General features: G+C 36.8%; 1 pseudogene; it reads right to left on the minus strand.

Annotated features, from left to right (window-relative positions):
• Window positions 1-4,775: 4,775 nt before the first annotated feature.
• On the minus strand, window positions 4,776-5,772 carry LOC105005523 (annotated as a pseudogene).
• Window positions 5,773-6,219: the final 447 nt, after the last annotated feature.

The raw sequence follows: 6,219 nt of genomic DNA on the forward strand, positions 1-6,219 counted from the left end.
CCATTGCATGGGGCACGGGTTGGACCTCTGGTTAGGGAACTAAGATTCCACAAGGATTTCAGTGCAGAAAATAAAGAAAAAAAATTAACTTCTACAGAGAAAGGAATTTTTCAACACATAGCAGAATTATGCAAGTACATACCCTTTGACCTAACAATCTATTTCTAGGAATCAACTATAAAGATACACTGGGAAAAGAAGAAAAAAAGAGCTTGACAAGGAATTCATTAAAGTACTATTTGTAATAACAAGGACTGGAAACAACCCAAATGTCCTTTAATAGGGGATGGGTCAAATAAAACCATGCTATATCAATACAATGACATACTTTGCACCTGTAAAAAAGAAATAAATGATATTTAACTGTGGCATGATCTCTATGATATACTCTACAGTTTTAAAAGGAATAATTATGGTATGCTGTCATTTGTCTATAAAAACAGGAAATAACATTTCCTCATATTAAAAATAAGGGCTTCTCTGGTGGCTCGGGCAGTAAAGAATCTGCCTGTAATACAGGAGATCTGGGTTTGATCCCTGGGTGGGAAAGATCCCCTGGAGAAGGGAATGGCTATCCACTCCAGGATTCTGGCCTGAGAATTCCATGGACAGAGCTACAGTCCATGGGATTACAAAGAGTCAAACATGACTGAGCGACTAACACTTTCACACACTGAAAATAAAAGAAACAACAACAAATGTTGGAGAGAATATAAAATAGCAGGAACTCTCATTCATTGCTGGTGAGAACATAAAATGGTATAGCCACATTGGAAGATAGTTTGGTAGTTTCTTAAAAAACTAAACATACTCTTACCATATGATCCAACAGTTACACTCCTTGCTATTTACTCAAATAAGTTGAAAACTTATGTCTATGCCAAAACCTGCACACAAATGTCTATACCAACTTTATCGTGATTGGCAAAACTTAGAAGCAACCAAGATGTCTTGCAGCAAATACAATGGTTTGAATGTGTCTTTCCTCAATTTATGTGTTGAAACCTACCCACCAAGCTGATCATATTAGGCAGTAGAGCCTTTGGGGAGTGATTAGGTTATAAGGGCAGAGTCATCATGAATGGAATCAGTGCCTTTACAAAAGAGGCCTGAGAAAACTCCCTTGCTCCTTCCACCATGGGAGATTACATTGAGAAGTTAGCAATCTGCAAGAGGGTCTTCATCAGAACACAACCATGCTGCCACTCAATCTTGGATTTCCAGCCTCCAAAACTGAAAAATAAATTTCTCTCATTTATAAGCCACCCAGTCTCTGGTATTTCGTTATAGTGCCAAGGAATTGATGCTTTGAATCTGTGCTACTGGAGAATACTCTTGAGAGTCCCTTGGACAGCAAGGAGATCAAACTAGTCAATCCTAAAGAAAATCAACCCTGAATATTCATTTGGAAGGACTGACACTGAAGCTGAGGCTCCAATACTTTGGCCACCTGATTCAAAGAGCTGATTCATTGGAAAAGACCCTGATGCTGGGAAAGATTGAGGACAGGAGGAAAAGAGGGTGACAGAGGAGGAGATGGTTGGATGACATCATCTACTCAATGGACATGAGTTTGAGCAAACTCTGGGAGATAGTGAAGGACGGGGGAGCCTGACATGCTGCAATTCATGGGGTCACAAACAGTCGGACATGACTGAGGGACTGAACAACATTATGTGTTATATATGTATATATATAATATATTTAAATTTTTCTTTAAAAATTTGAAATTTAAAAACAAACCTAGAAAGAACATTAGACAGTGTCAACAAGCTGTTTTTCCAAAGAAAGCTGCAATAACACCACCCATTTCACATATTCTTTAACAATGTGGCCTTGCTACTCTCCTATCACAAGGTGGAGTCTATTTCCCCTACCACTGAATTTGCCCAGCTTTGGTACCTGTTATAACCATTGGGAGATGTGAAGCTTTGACTTCTGAGCCTGGGCCTTAAAAGGTATATATCTTCTATCTTTGCTTCTTATAATGCACCTTCTGGGGATTCAACCATTATGCTGTTAGCAGGCCCAAGCAGCTGCATGGAAAGACCTACGTAGAGAAAAATCAAAGTCCCTAATAACAACCCCAGCTGAATCCCCAATCAGGAACCAGAAATAACTTGCTAGCCATGTGAGTGAGACCATTTTAAACCTCTAGCTGTCTTAGCATTCACACTGACACTATGACCCCTGACAAAGGAGAAAAACTAGCTAGTCACTGACAGCATAGTGAAGTGAAGTGGAGTGAAAGTCCCTCAGTCATGTCCGACTCTGTGACCCCATGGACTATGCAGTCCATGGAATTGTCCAGGCCAGAATACTGGAGGGGGTAGCCTTTCCCTTCTCCAGGGGATCTTCCCAACCCAGGGATCGAACCCAGGTCTCCTGCACTACAGGCACATTCTTTACAACTGAGCTATCAGGGAAGCCCCCTGACCCATAGAATCATGAACAAATAAACTACTCTTTTTTGTTTTAAATAATTGAGCTTGAGGTACTATGTTACATAGCATTGAATAACTGATTTAAAAATGTAAGAACATCTTACAGAGATCATTACTTCCTAATGAGAAGAAAATATAGAACTATAACATAGATATGATCTTTACGCAAACAACTAAAAATAAAGATGAATTTAATTTAAACACCAAAATAATTGATTTCACGATCCATAAAATTAAAAAAATACTGCCTGAGGTAATGCAAGGCAGATGGTCAATAAGTGGTTCAGAGCTGGAAATATCTTTACATTTTTAGAACAATGAGGTCTACTTAGCTCAAATAAATAGCAAAAGTAGAGAAGTAGCAAGGAAATAAATGAGGGAAGGCTAATAGAGACATTAACCTTAAACGTACCAGTTAACACTGCAAACTTTATTCAAGAGGCAACAGGAAGTTGGCTGAAGATCCTAAACAGGACAATAACATGATTTAATTTGTATTTTAACAAAAGTAGTTGCTGTAGAAGGGATTAGTTTAAGAAAAAACTTGACACAGCCAGGCCAGTTAGGATGATTTCCAGATATGGTTATGAGAATTTAAACTAGATAGGTAACAAGTACATACAAATTCAAGAAGCAATTTAATAAATAAATAAGAGATAGCTGAATGGGTAAGGGAAATGAAGAAGGAAAATTCAAATGTGATGCTGAGATTTTGAGATGGAATAAATGAGAAAACTCTGGTAGATGCTGATAAAAAAAAATTGAGAAGAGATAGTGGCTTGAAAGATGATGAAGATGTGGTTCTAGACCTACTGAGTTAGTAAAATGTCCAAGTAAAAATATCCCATGCCCAATTTCTGGCACAAAACTAAATTAAGGTGAGACATTATCAATCACAATATTAAGCAGTATTTCCCAAAATGTGTCTGTCAAGCAGTACTGATATGAGATGCCCCATTCAAAGAATCTGAGACCAAATAAATTTGGAACATGCTTGCTCCTTCTTGGATATCCATAATGCACATTATAATAATGAACATTCAAAATGATCCTTCTGTATGGAAGTCTATATAACTTTGCTAAAGCAAAGCATTTCAAACTATGGTCAACCTTTGTCATACTTTATATCATGACACACTTGGAAAATGCAAGATGAAACTCATCAAGAATAAACTTAATAGCTAAAGTCAGAGTAAGTGAAAAGTGGAAAAGAAGATTGAGAGCAAAGGTCAAGGTGTTAAGAGCTAAATTATGACAGATTGTGTAGAAGGGATTGTCTGACAAATGGAAGATGATCATGGAAATTCAGTGCCAGAGAAGATCACAGACACCAACCTTTAAGTGGGTTTCAGAAGGACAAGATGGTATGGAAAATCATCATAAGATAATGACTATTATAAGCATGAGGTAAGATCAGTATGCTGTTTAAAAAGGGAAGGGGAGCATTCATAATTTTTCTTAAAGAGATTTTAGAATTTAGAAAAGATGCTAGCAGAAATTTTAAAAATTCATTAGAAAGGCTGGAAAATAAAAATACAGAAACTTTTCAGATAACAGAGTAAAAAGACAAAAATAGGAAAGAAAAGATAAGCCATTTAAGAAGTCCAATAGACTGTTCAATACATCAGTGTCTCTTTTGCTGTCTCGTATACAGCAAAACCAATACAATATTGTAAAGTTAAAAAATAAAAAAAAAATAAATAAATAAAGCCTATTTCCTACAAACAAGGAACGGGGACGTAGAAAGGATTTGTATCCAGGAACTTTACAGGGGCCTACTCAGTTTCACCCGCCAAATATGGCCCCCTGCTTGTTGTTATAAATAAAGTTTTATTGGAACACACACACACACACAAAAGAAGTCCAATACCCAAATTTTAAAATTCCAAAGAAAATGCAATCAAAGACATCAACAAACAATAATCCAAAATAATTTGCAGAGGACCTGCTTAATGTATAATGCCTTAACATGCTAGAAAAAAAAAATAGATCCATACTAATGTCTATTATTATGTATTTTCTGAACACTGGGAGCAAAGAAAAAGTTCCACTCATTTTCAAAGAGAATGTACGTAGAAGGGTCAAGTATCAGAAAGGCTTTGGAGTTCTTAACAACAGCTCTGGAATGTAGAACACACTGAAGAAATGACTTTAAAATCCTGAAATTTCTAATCTGCAATTCTATACCCTGATAAACTACTAATCAACTCTGAGGGAAACTAAGCCTTTGAAATTGAGTTATATGATTATGCATATTTTAGGTTGGTGTGAACATAATTGTGATTTCAGGCAGTGAATTTTGAATCATTATAACTAGGCTCAAGGACATCTTTATGCATCAAAATAGGAACCATTACCATCAACACATTTTTGCCAACAAGAAATAAGTTTGTTTATTCCTGTAGCATAAAAATCCATGCCTTGGGATTTGATGAACACGTGGAAAGCATTTTCTGCCTCTTGCTGATTGTGGAAGCATTTTCCCTGCAAAAAGTTGTCGAGATCCTTGATGAAAGTGGTTGGTGAGAGGTCATGAATATGGCAGATAAGGCAAAACTCTGTAGCCCAATTCGTTCAACTTTTGAAGCCCCGGTCATGTGACATGCGGTTGGGTGAAGTGGGTCCTTTCTGTTGACCAATGCTGGCTTGAGGCATTGCAGTTTTCAGTGCATCCCATTAATTTGCTAAGCGTACTTTTTGGATGTAATAGTTTCCCCAGGATTCAGAAAGCTGTAGTGGATCAGATGAGCAGCAGACTACCAAACAGTGACCATGACCTTTTTTTGGTGCAAGTTTGGCTTTGGAAAGCGCTTTGGAGCTTCTGGGTCCAGCCACTGAGCTGGTTGTCTCCGGTTGTCATATAAATCCACTTTTCATCGCACATCACAATCTGATCGAGAAATGGTTCATCACTGTTGCATAGAATAAGACGACACTTCAAAGTGACGATTTTTTTTTTTTTGCAGCCAGCTCATGAAGCACCCACTTATTGAGCTTTTTCACCTTTCCAACTTACTTCAAATGCCAAGTAACTATAGAATGATCAACGTTGAGTTCTTTGGCAACTTCTTGTGTAGTTGGAAGAGGATCAGCTCAGTGATGGCTCTCAGTTGGTCATTGTCAACTTCTGACGGCTGAACACTACACTCCTCAACTTCAAGGCTCTCATCTCCTTTGCAAAACTTCTTGAACCACCACTACACTGTATGTTCATTAGCAATTCCTAGACCAAATGCGTTGTTGTGTTGTGAGTTGTCTCTGCTGCTTTACGACCCATTTTGAACTCAAATAAGAAAATACCTTGAACTTGCTTTTTGTCTAACATCATTTCCCTAGTCTAAGATAAATATAAAATAAACAGCAAGTAGTGTCATTAGCAAAAAAAAAAAAAGCAAGAAATGTGCATCAAAATGATATATAACATAATCACATTTATTTTTAAATGTATTCTAATATCAAACAGCAAAGTTCAACAATGCAAAACCTCAATTACTTCTGCACCAAATTAATATATTAACTGAAGAATTAAATATATAAAATCACTGACCAAAGGAAAAATAATAAGACTATGAAATCTAATGGAAGGAAAGTAAAATTAATACTATATTTTATGTGGCTCAGCAGGAAATGTTGTTTACCTAGTTATGATTGCAAATCTGGAATGTTGATCTAACTGAACATCATGTAACTATCTTGGGAGAGAGAGTACAGGGAACAAATATATTGGTAGGGGAATAGAGATGCAGGCAGTATGTGAATGGTTTTAAACAAAAAC

This window comes from Bison bison, unplaced genomic scaffold (genome assembly GCF_000754665.1).
Source record: "Bison bison bison isolate TAMUID 2011002044 unplaced genomic scaffold, Bison_UMD1.0 scf7180017864491, whole genome shotgun sequence".
Lineage (NCBI taxonomy): Eukaryota > Metazoa > Chordata > Mammalia > Artiodactyla > Bovidae > Bison > Bison bison.